Source organism: Pomacea canaliculata, linkage group LG4, assembly GCF_003073045.1.
Source record: "Pomacea canaliculata isolate SZHN2017 linkage group LG4, ASM307304v1, whole genome shotgun sequence".
NCBI lineage: Eukaryota > Metazoa > Mollusca > Gastropoda > Architaenioglossa > Ampullariidae > Pomacea > Pomacea canaliculata.
The window spans coordinates 31,139,332-31,151,706 of record NC_037593.1 but is presented as its reverse complement, the minus strand read 5'-3'; the positions used below and the strand labels follow the sequence as shown (position 1 = coordinate 31,151,706).

The following is a 12,375-nucleotide window of genomic DNA, read 5'->3' as shown; positions in this document are numbered from 1 at the left end:
TCTTGACATTTTTTTAAGGTCTTCTATCTTTGTGGAGATGTGGGAAATCATTTTATATTCCTGCGCAGGATAGCAGCAAAATATTTCAAGATGGAAGTTGTAAGCTGGATAACACTCTTTTCTGTGTTGTTGTTGTTGTTGTTGTTGTTGTTGTTGTTTTGTTGTATTTTGGTTTATTTGTTTGTTTTCTTTTGTTTTGTTGTTGTTGTTGTTGTTGTTGTTGTTTTTAAAACCAACAAATTGCAGTATGAGCAATTTTAAGACAATGACGAAAAAAAAACATTATAAATGAAAAACAAAGTCTACTATAAACTAAACTAAGTCCAAAAGTTATTGTTTAATAAAAATTCTTTAAAAATAAAAAAATATGTAAACGAGAAACAATTTTTTAAACACGAAACAGAAATCATCGATATCGTTTCCCAAATTTAGTTAAAATGGAAACTTTTTTTAATTCAGTAAAAAAAAAAAAAGAAAGTGTTCTGTGACAAAACACATTGAGAAAGAGTGCGGCGGTGATGGGTGTCAAGTCTGGAATCAGCACGAGAAAAGGTCATTAATTTCCTTCACTAGTGTTTTAAACCTCCCTCGGCATGGCAGGCGGTGAAGATGTTTCACTTCTGCTGACAGAGTGGATGATGACGATGCTTCAGACGATATCTTTCTCCTTCCTCCTTTCTCCAGACGGCTTCCGTGTGGGCCATTGACCTGCAGAATCGTTCTGCCGGAGTAACCTGTAACACTCAGTTCAAGAAGGTAACGGATGTTAAAGGCTGACCCCAGTACAAATTATTTTCAAATAAGTAGGTTCGATTCATGACAGTTTAGGTCATTGTATGCTTGTCTGAAAAAAAAAAATTAATTAGAACACAACCGTTTATTTTGACAACGACCTGATAAGAGATGTGAGCTTTGTGAACATGCCGGCAGTTGAGACTTTAGTTTTATATTTGACGAGGGTTGTGCTTTAACATCGTCCAGGTCCTGTCGGAGCTGACTTTACAACTTGATTGGCTGGCGAACATGGAGGAGCGCCTGACATTTCACATTTTTCAGAGAGAGACTTCATGTAAGTATGGTGGGGTGGAGAGAGAGAGAGGAGAGTCTGCCTGAAACAACTACAACAGCTTCACGAGTTTGTTTGTTTTTTTTTTTATTCGGCTTTTAGCTCTCCTTCCGGCGCACTATTTCTTTAAACCCTCGTAACTGTCTTTCTATTTATTAAGTGTCTTCATCCTCGTTCACTAATTCTTCTTAACCCTCGTATCTTGTCGAGCAAAGACGTTGATGTTCAATCAAAGAGAAAGTTGTGGCAATGAAAGTTGCCCATCAGGTGACCACGTGACCACAGAGAGAGGACCCAGTGATCACCCACCATCACGCAGGACTTTGTGAACATGGAATTAGAACTTCCTTGACATTTTAAGGACCCGGGGGTGCGTTCTTCGACTTGACACCTCCTGGGTGTGCAGACCCTTATTTGTTTATCAGAAGGTTTTTGTCAGGAGGATTGTGAGTGGGGTTGGAACAAATACCTTCAAAGTGGAGATTCTTTAAGAAGTGACTGTACAGAAAGATGTTCACGATTGTAAGGCTCTTGACTATCCCTACACCACCACATCCACCACCACCATCCGATCCACTCACACACTCCCGTGAGCACAACAAAAATGGGGAACCTGGTTTATCAGGGAAGTACAGGCTTCAGATGACGAGAGGTGGAGAGAATAGAATGAGCAGGAGAATTTGTTTTGAGTATACAGATGTAACAAGCACTACAGGTCTTTTGTATCCTCTACTACAGCAGCAGCAGCAACAACAACAATAATAATAATAAAAATAAATGTTCACCAATAGAGCCTTATCCTGGTCTGTGGACAACTCACGGCACTTCACAAATGACAGAAGGTCAGAAGAGTTCAGCTGCTTAACAAACAAATTGTTGCTTGTGTCAGGGTGTGGGTGTTGATGTAGTTGTGCCTTGCTTTTAGCCTCAAGATTAAGTGTTTTGTACTTCATTTTGCTGCACCACTTGCCTTTTCTCTGTGATGTAACTAGCACTTGTTTCTCATTACTGAGCACACTTTTCAAGTTGTAATTACCTATCAGAATAAATCAAGCTGGTTAGTTGTCATTTGGCACCGCCTGCTGAATTCCATGTCCAGAAGATGGCAAACCGCTTATTTCCAGCACCACTGAAATAAAACACGGTCATGGGATTATTTGTTGACTTTTACAATCAATTCCAGCTCTTTGATTCCCTCTTTCTTTCTTAACACATATAATAGTGAGAGAAATGACTACAGACAAAGAAAATAACAAAGCAGACCAACGAAAGAAGAGAGAAGAAGAAATCACGATGGTGAGACCTTAAACGAGGACAAACCATTGACTACGAACATTTTTATTTTGAATTTTGTTGCCTAGAGACTGACCGCCTCTTTCATGTGCACTTAGTAACATGGTAATGCGGCTTCTCACAGCCTGCAATATTGTTTGTAATTATTGGCCTGTGTGGCTAGCTGGCAATAACAGGCGATTATAACCCTAATGCACCAGCACACCTTTATGGGAGTTTTATAAGGAGGATTTCCTCCAGCCAGTCCAGTGCGATTTCCATTACCTGCACATTTATGTTAATATTTATTATTCTGTTATTATTTTGGCATGCGTACACGCGTGCATGTGGAAAGTGTATGAGTACGAGAGAGAGAGATGGTCAGGAACGAAAGAAGAGAGAGGTTTGGAAGGATTAGGGGCAGTCAGTTCTTTGTTCAAGATTATCCGGGACAACCGACATCGTGAATGGTTTACCGATGATATAGTCGATGAAGTCGAGAAGATGTAACAAGATGGATGGTATTGAAATCCTCGCAGACAAGACCAGTAGCTCCAGCGCCGCCTGTAGGCCGCAGAGTTGTCTTCCCTTGGCTTGACGAGCAAGTTCCAGAGACAGAAAAGGTCAGACGACTCTTGTCATGCAGGGCGAAGATGGCGGCCACGTCTCTGTGCGCTTCCCAAGATATCAGCTTTGTCTAGAAACAACAGCCTCGTCCTCACCTCATCTTCACCCCTGACTTCCACGTCCACCAGTAAGTTTTCACCCCATTGTCGGTCTGTCATGCAGACCTGCCTCTGTCTGTCTGTCTGTCTGTCTGTCTGTCTGTCTGTCTGTCTGTCTGTCTGTCTGTCTGTCTGTCTGTCTGTCTGTCTGTCTGTCTGTCTGTCTGTCTGTCTGGCTGTCTGTCCCTTCGTGGGAGGTCTCCGTCCACAAATGCACAATTTCACTCCCTCCGGTTCCCAACCGAGTTTGTCAGTGACCGATTCATTTTCAGACTTTCCCATGTGGACGATTAGATTTTTTTCTTGTCTGCAAGTAGAAAATTCATCAGGGTGGGGAAGTTTTTTTTTATCTTTTTATTGTGGCAACTCGATCTGTATTATTTGGAGTGATTGAAAAGAAGTGTGACCCGGCATGATATGGCCGTGTCATGGCAAACCATTTTAGGGTAAAGTCTGAGAAACCATAAGCGAAAGAAGAGAAGACGGATTCCTTGCTTCCAAGACAAAAATGCTCTAGTTGTTCTTGTTCATCATGTTGCTGTTTGATTGTAGTTTTTTTGTGATTCGTATTTTTATTGTGGTTGGAATTTTTTGTTGTTGATATTTGTAATTCTTGTAGCTTCCATTTACTTTGTTTGTTTGTTTATTTTTATTTTATTTTATTTTTTTGTCTTTTATGGTTTTGATGTTCATGTTCTTGTTGGTCTTTTGTAATTTTTCATTTCCTGTTGTTTGTCGTGTTTGCTTTGTTGTTTTTATGGTTTGTAGTTTTTCTGGGTTTTGTTGTTGTTATTGTTGTCCATCTTGTGGTTTGTATTCTTTTAACTCATCTTTGTATTTATTATTTGCTGTTGTTGACGTTGCTGTCCTCCTACACGTCCTTCGTCTCTCTCTTTCTCCCTCCCTCTTGTACCTTCCCCTCCACTTCCACAGATGTCCTGTTCATACTTCAATGCTAACAAAGTTCTGTGTTTTATTTGTGGGTGTCAGCAGTCCCTCTAGTGACCCGACCTCACCCATTATTTTTTGATTTGCGAAGAATTACATATGGAGGCACCAGACGTACTTCCCCTTCTCTCCTCCGTCTTGTCCCCCTCCCGCTCGGACAAGCCGCGTGACAAAGACCCTGGACAAATATCATTACCAGCAGTCCCAGCCTCTCAATGAGAGTTCGACAGCACCAGCTGTTGGCCGGGAACATCGGTCGCGTCCGGACTTCCTCCTGCTTCAGACAAATTATTTAGGCGCCAGACCCCAGACCCCAGACCCCAGGCCCGCGGCCCGCAGGACGTTCACAAATCCTTCCTTTGCTGTTTGACGCACCCGTCGGAAACAGATCCTCCACCCAAGATCCTCAGTCACCCTGTGTTTGGTGCCATCCGTGTGATCCCGTGTGCAGCAGGACGCAGAATGGATGGTAGGAGAGACAAGAACCTCTCGGCCAATCAAGAGCCTCAAGTGAGAACACGTGACGTGCACGGACCAAGCAGCTGTCGTAAAAATTATTTAATTGCCCCCTGTTGCAAAATTTGACTTTGCCATCTAAACCATGAATTGATTTACTGTTTGGTTTAGTCTTTCTTTCTTTTGTTGGTTTGTTAGTCCTTTTTCACATATTCAATGTTTTGTTTTGTTGAGACTTGAAGAACATGGCGGCATCTTTACCCTCAACAAAACAAGTTGTCAAGATCCAAGCATGGTGTCCCTCTGACCCATTCCCCAAAAACTGACAAGATGTTGGTAAGAGATGCTGGCATCATACCTTGGACAGAGCTTCACGAGGCTTTATTTATTTATTTTTTTTTTGCATTAATCCCCGTTACTTGCAGAACCTCTCCTCTCATCAGTCAACAAAAATACTCCCGCTTCCCCCTCAAAATAGTGCTGTGTGTGAGGTTGAGGGGTGGGGATGACGGAGGGAACTTGGGTGTCGCAGAGGCCAGGAGAGAAGAAGATGACCCGTCAGTGAACCTGTCTTTTATTTTCTTGTATTTTAAATTTTTTAAAGTCTTATGGCAATATTCAAAATTCCTGATTCTTGATATACCTCCCTCTCCTGCTGTCACGATGATGATACTGATGATGATACTGATGATGATATGATGATAGTGTAACCTGACAGCCCTGCTCGGATGTTACCGGGGGATGTTCATGTTGATACGAGCTAAATTTACCACTGCAGCTTGCTGAAATAAATAAGAAATGGTTTTATGGGTTAGGTTCAGGAAAAATATCATTATATCAGGAAAATTTATAAACCGAGTGTAAAGCATACAAGTTTGACTAAGTCTCATAAGGTCTTGTCTTTATTTATTTAATTATTTATTGAGAGCTGATGTGAAAAGTGTTCAGGGTTTATCCTTTCAACTACTTCAAAAATAAACTTTGAATCTCCTTCATATCATTAGTATGGCCACGTGCAAGTTTCATTCAGACTGCCATGTTTGTATGAAGGGCCAATTTAAGTAATTAAAATTTTTTAGTGTTTTAAGAATTATTTATGTGTCCATTAATATGCGTGAATGCACGGAAGATTTTTTTTATCTTTTTCAGTTTTCTGTTTATTTATGATATATTTTTCTTTTCTTTTTTGCCGAGGAGGTTACGGAGGCGGTGCCTCGCTTCTCGCGAAACTCATTTAAGTGAAATTGGAAATTAAAAGCAGCTCTCAGCAGCAGTTATCGCCGTTTCGGCCTGTGAAGACGGAGGGTGTGCGCGGTATCTGGCACCTGCAACAGGCATTCCAAGGGCAGATAATGGCCACGCCGCGAATCAAAGAACGATAATTGCCAAGCATCACAACCTCACGGGCGCGTAACTCTTGGGGCGAGATAATCATCCCGACCCTCCCAGCAGCGCGCGATCGTGTGCACGAGCGGATGCACACCCGTGCGCTGACATTTTGCACGCACGCGCACTGGCGGGTAGCTGCATCCGCCGCCACGTCTACCCCAGTAAGGTAGGTGCTGCGAAACACCTGGGAGACCTGACAGGGTGGGGTGGCGGGGTGGCGGGGTGGCGGGTAGAGGGAGAACAGCGCCAGACCCGTGTGATGCATGGCGCCATCGTGCTTTTCTTTTTTTTTCATCCTTAGTGGGGTGGCGTGAGATCAGATGGACAGATTACAAGGTATCGTGTCACGTAGACAGCAAGGCATGATGGGAAAGTTCAGCATCGTCCTCCAGCCCCGATGGGAGTATTTGTAGGGCAAATGGCGATAGTCAGTGCTTTTGCCCTAACACACACACTCTTTAACACTCACTCACTCCCATGAGAGCCAGGGATTTCTCCTCGACGCGTCCCCTAAAATATGATGACGACGACGACGACGACGACGACGACGACGACGACGACGACGACGAGGATTTATTAAAGCAAATCATTCGAAAGGGTCTTGTGGGATGGAAAAATTGACGGGACCTAGACGAAGACTATAGCCCACAAGAAGAAAAATATATATATGAAGAGGAAAGACAAGAAAATGAGGATAAAGAAGATAAGGAAGAAAAACAGACGAAAGGAGATGGGAGAACAAGCAAATAAACCAAAGGAAGAGGGTAGAAGGCTTGGCGTCGCTGTTGTCTACAATCAGACAGACCTCCTCTCACCCAGTGCCAGCAGCACCAAGCACCACCAACATCCCTCAGCTCCATTTTCGGACAAAGAAAAAAGAAAACCGTTATACCTGAAGTATCGATACACAACAAATAAAAGTATTTATAGTATCAAGTGTAATTAATACATAACATACAACTCTTTGTCATTTGTGCTGTAATCAAGATGTTTCATAACAACCCACAAAAATCTCGCATTGCAGTATTTATTAATTCTTTATGTATTATTAAAAAGTTTATTACACTGTGATCGGAGATAAAGCTTGAACACTTGAGAGTTTTTTTCTCGATTATTTTAATTACCTCCATCAGTTTGAAAAACCACTGCGCTAGCGAGAACCCCAGGCAATTATTTTTTAATTGTTTTTGTACTGATCTCAATTCTGCACTCTCAGCCACTTCATCCCGTCCTCAATAACTTCCTCATCACTCCCAAACCAGTTTCCCTCGGATGGCATCTGGGAAGACCGGGAGGATGCGGGTAGCTTAAGGAGTAAGACCTGCGGTGAACGGTGGACCGGAGGATGCGAGGTCCACTCAGTGGGTCTGATTGCTTCCTGTAGTCCCGAGCTCGCGGTCGGTTGGACATTGACGCAGTGAAAGAGGGATTGAAAGAATATTTGCTTCTGAAATTGAGTGGTCCTTGCGAGGACCAACTTTAGTACCGGGGAAACTCTTTTGGCTTTTAGTCTTTTTCCGAAAAAAAAGGTGAGATCCTCGGTGGCTCATAGGCGGCAGACAGAAGTCTGTAGAAGGAACCTTGCCATCCGTGGATTGTCTAAGACGATAACTGTAATGAACAGGAAATACAAGAACTGATGAAGGTTACAATAGTAGTAGAAGTGTATGTGTGGGTGTTGTCCAGGCAGTGATGTGGAACGTGGCACAACACACCATCTGACACGTGTCATAGTTGTCTGGTTCGCATCTTCCATAACCCTACCCCCAACCTCCGAAGTACCACTACCCCCAGCCTCCCGAACATCGACCCCCAGGTCGTGTTTTTGCGGCCATCTGTCTTTTTCACGCCAATAATATCACACACACAGCACCAGCGAGCAGCGCCCCCTACCCTTCATATAGCCACGTCTTCTCATTACATCAACCGCTTAGACTCCATCCACTGCAGCCACCATGCCAGCCTCCGCACCGAGGCTAATTAGCGGACAAATTAAACAAAACTGCAGCCACAGATCGTTATTCTCGCCCCTTCCTCGCCCCTCCTTGGCCAGCTGTCACGAAATTGACTTGATCTACCCGCCCGTCCATCATCACCTTCTTCTGCTTTCTTCCCCCTCTCCTCCCAACACATCCCCATCCCCTCTTACACGCTCCCTCCTTCTGGCGCTCGTGCAGTCTTCACGCACTTGGTAGCACCTGTGACCTCCTCGGTGCGCATGCGCGGGACACGCTACTGGACATGCGCAATCTGGAGCCCTGAAACACCTGGGCGTGAAGATCGACGGTTCCTGTCATGCGCAGTCATGCCACGAGTCGATGACAACCTTTCAATCATCTGGGCTATTTTTAGCCTCCCCTGAAAGGATCGAACAGATTTATTTACCTTTGTAAAGGTGAGGTGACCACGTGGCCACACTTCACGGGGGTAGGTTTGCGTGTCCTGTGTGTGTGTGTGGAGGGGTACAAGTGCGCATGCGTGGACATATGCGTTTATGTGCGTAGGTATACTGAACATCCATAGTTTACCTTTGTTTTTATTGTTTTTACTCTCTTTTTTATGTTTATCACGAAGCAGGTAAGTGTGAAATACCTGTGGACAAGATGTGACAGAATGTCGGGAGATCGATGTCATGACCTTTAACCTTGGGCAGCTTGCAGTCTCGATGGCGTGTTTAGGTTTTATGTCCACAAAAATATTTTCCACACATATGTTGCTGTCTGTCGGTCCGCCATATGTACGTGTGCCAAACAACATCATTGAAGTAAACGAAATTCGAAATCGAGCACGTGTCACCGAAACAGATATCGTTTTCCAAAGCATTGTTTATTCTTTCTTTCGTTTCTTCGGCATTCCTGAGGGAAGAAAGCGGGGATTGAGAGGAAACACAAGAATGGCGTATTTATTATGTTCCTTCACCCTTGTGTTTGCACAATTTTTTAAAGCAACATAGTCATTGTTCGATGTTATTGTTTTTTGTTTTTTGTTTTCTTGATTTTTTGTTGTTTTTTTGTTTTGTTTTGTTTTTTTGTTTTTTTTGCTTTCGTTTTGTTTGTTTGACTTTGTTTGTTGTTTAGTGGGGGGGGGGTGTTTTTATTTTTTGAAAGACCCACCCTTAAAAGCTGCAATGTAGTGACCTTTGTGTACTTCACCTGGACAAACCTGGGCAGGTCGAACAGCAGGTAAAGACTGCAGACAAGTAAAAACCATCACGATTATCGTGTCATCTAAAGAGGTGTGATGTTACGAAAACGAAAAGCACGAGGACCCCAGATCGTTTTTTTTTAATGATGATGATGATGGTGATGATGATGCTGATGATGATGATGATGAACAACGAAAGCTAAAAGGAAGAGAAAGACATCCTCCAACGATGCCTTCTTCATGACCCACCCCATGACAGAGACCACGTGGTCAGCGGAAAAATAAATCTTTGTCCTGGCACTTCATGGGCGGTTGGCTGCACCACCAGTGGAGTGTCGGCAGTACGTCACGCCACCGACAAGACTACGTGACGGCCTCACGGGACGTTGAGAGGTATTCGCGGTGGTGCAGAGGTATACGGGGTTGAGACTAGGCACGCGGTTCTCGCGGCGGTCACAAAACATCGCCGCAGATAAGGATTTCAGTGGCATTGACAGGACCAGGTGCACACCGTGGCAAGTGTCCCATCATGCAAGCTAAATCTAGCACAAACTTCCATTTCTTCTGGGCTGCCGACTCATGTCACGTGATCAAGCAAGTCCCGCGAGATACCAAGCGCATCCACTTCTGCATTTTTTTGTTTACTTTGGTTCGTTTGTTTTTTTGGTCTTCGTAATTTGAGTTCTAGCTGTGAACACACAAATTTACTTTCAACTTAAAGGGAAATGGATGAGTTGGGCCCATCTGACGGATACGATGTTTTGAATAATACCCCATCGAATGTTTGGGGTACGAAGCGATCATATGCTTCAAGTCAGTTCAAGTAGGCCGCCATGTTGTGTTCTCGAGTGACGTCACCGAACCGTTGCTCGTGAAAGCTGTTAGTCGCCGATGTCCAGGTCGTCAAGGCTTCCTGCACCTGGAAATCTCGCAACAATGGAGCGATAGCATCCCGATGAGCAAGTTCGACATTATTGTTATAACCTTTCATGAGTCGGCCGGAAGCTGTATTTCTGACATGATTTGTCAGTAAATGATTCATCTGTAACCCAAAAGTTTGATCGGACACGATTCAAAAGTAATTTTTCCCATTTCCGTTGCCTTTCCCTTTAACCTGCTTGCTTTAAAATTCAAAAATAAACTGCATTCAGCTCTAAAATTCCAAGCTTTGCCATTGTGCATGCAAACATCACAAACACAAGAGCTTGGAACCTTGCGCCATGCACTTGACCTGCTGGCAACTTCCGGATGAGAAGCAGGAGAATAGACAGCCATCCACTCGTAAACATCCATGAAAATTACATTTGTACTGATGAATGGCGCTCTCCTGGGGAGGTAGTTGTGAAGCCAGAGTTAAGTCGCTACCCCCAGGGCAAAGCTGGGAAACCAAGAGCAAGCTACTTAGTCACAAGCGATGTCCAGACCCTGTGGATCATTTCTTGGATTTTATCCCTATGGTATCTTTGCCACCAGTTTATAACTACGACATCCTTGGGTATAACAAGACACTACGAACACGAGACATTTGCAGTCAAGAGAACTTAAACGCCGATGTCAGCAGAGGACGATGGTCATGTGTTCCAAGTCCATCTTTCTGTTTTGTTATTTTTGGCACCTGAGGTTAGAGAACAGCCCCACAGTCTGTCATATTCCTTTCAAATCCCACGGGAAAATGATCCCTACAACTAACATAATTATTAATTATTATTGTTTATGACAGGACCGACGATTTCATTATGATCCGCATGCAAACAGTGCGCGACCTCCACAGGTAAAATATTTTACACGAGGCTTTGTGCGGCTCAAAGTCCCAACGAAGTTTTCTGGTACAATGATGACGTCAGCTGTCGGTGGTCGCATGCAATATCCGGTCACAGTGCGAGAAACCATTCTTCTGTTAATTGCTGTTGATTCCGTTTCTCGGTTCGATCAAGATTTGCAGGAAACCGAGACCTTAAAGGAGTTGTCATCGTATATAACACAAGCACACGCGCATGGAAAGAGCGCGAAGGAAGGGAGAGAGAGAGAAGAATGCACAGGTAAAAAGGAAGCGTGGAATGAACACAGAAAAAAAAAAGTATCAAAAAAAAAATTCCGAGCTCAAACAAACCACAAGACTGTCGGAGACGAGGTCGTTGTCTTGCAGGCTGGCGGCGGTCGTCGTCTCAGGTGTCGGTTCATTCACGGAAGCCGCGGGATGTCGTCTGCTGACTCCACGCCTCCCCCGCGCTTTCTCCAGGTTGTCTCCCCAGTCGCTAGAGTGCCCTCCCCTTTGCCGCCGTCACCGATGAAACCCGAGACTGAACACGAGACTAACAACTCCGCGCAACGCACGAATTAGGAAAGAGAGAGAGAGATGAAATAAAAGAAAATAAAAATATGTGAGGAAAGGAGAAAAAAAAAAAAAACAATCTCAACAAAGCAAACGAGCGGGTCCCTGACAGCCTCGAGGTAGGTGATTTCTGCGATGTGGGATTTACTGGAGGAAGGTTATGAATGCAAATGTGTCTGAAATGGAGTAGAGAGACAGATTTATGGTCACAGGCAGCACTGACTGCTCCTGAGTTCGCTTGTTTATGGTCATTGTTTACCTCCTTCCCCTCCCTTCTCTCTCTCTAACACACACACAAGGACAGACAAACATATCCACATTAGTGTTATTACCTGATTTTTGTGTGTTACAGGTCTTATTTGTTATTATTTAGTTGTTACTTTCGTTATTCATCCTGTACTTGTTTTTTCTTCAACGCATGGATGCTCCACCCACCATCTCAATACTTTGAAATAAATATTCTGTCTTTTCGTATCTGCTGCTGTTATTAATATCCGCAAAACACAGATTTCATTATTTTTTAACAAAAGACGAAAAAAAATTGTGGTGGTTCGTTGGTACGGGTGCACCAGCAGTTGGGGGTGGTCCACTAGAGACAGCGGAAGTATGGAGCAAAAGAACAATTATCAGCCGATAAAGATGCTTTCTACACAATCCTTCCTTCTTCTCTTTCGTTCTCTCTCTCTCTTCTGCTCCATCTCTCCTTCCTTTCCTCCGCAATAGTCGCAATAGTCGAGGAGGAATGGAAGGAGAGACAGGGAAGACACGCATCGACCGCCATTTATTCCTTCTTCTTCTCTTTGCCATCTGCCGCCAGTCCTGGTTGTCGGGGAGGAGGGGGACGACAGAGATGCTGAGGCTGACATGTTCCTCCACTTAAGTATATCTTCAGCAATGGTGCGTGCTGCTCTTAGAGGGGTGTGGAGGCTGTGGTGTGGAGGTTGTGGGGTGGGGGTCAGGGGAAGGGGTGAGAGGTAGACGGTGGTAAACAATGTCGTTGACGTAATGGTCTTTCGGTGACTTGGTGACCTCTGAACTCTCAG

At 44.1% G+C, this 12,375-nt stretch overlaps 1 long non-coding RNA gene across 1 annotated transcript; it reads right to left on the bottom strand.

Moving 5' to 3' along the window:
• Positions 1–361: 361 nt before the first annotated feature.
• Positions 362–11,755, bottom strand: LOC112563234. The gene is made up of 3 exons (XR_003098995.1): positions 11,111–11,755; positions 2,103–2,195; positions 362–734 (listed from the first exon to the last, which is right to left on the bottom strand). It is a non-coding gene; the product is annotated as an uncharacterized LOC112563234 (long non-coding RNA).
• Positions 11,756–12,375: the final 620 nt, after the last annotated feature.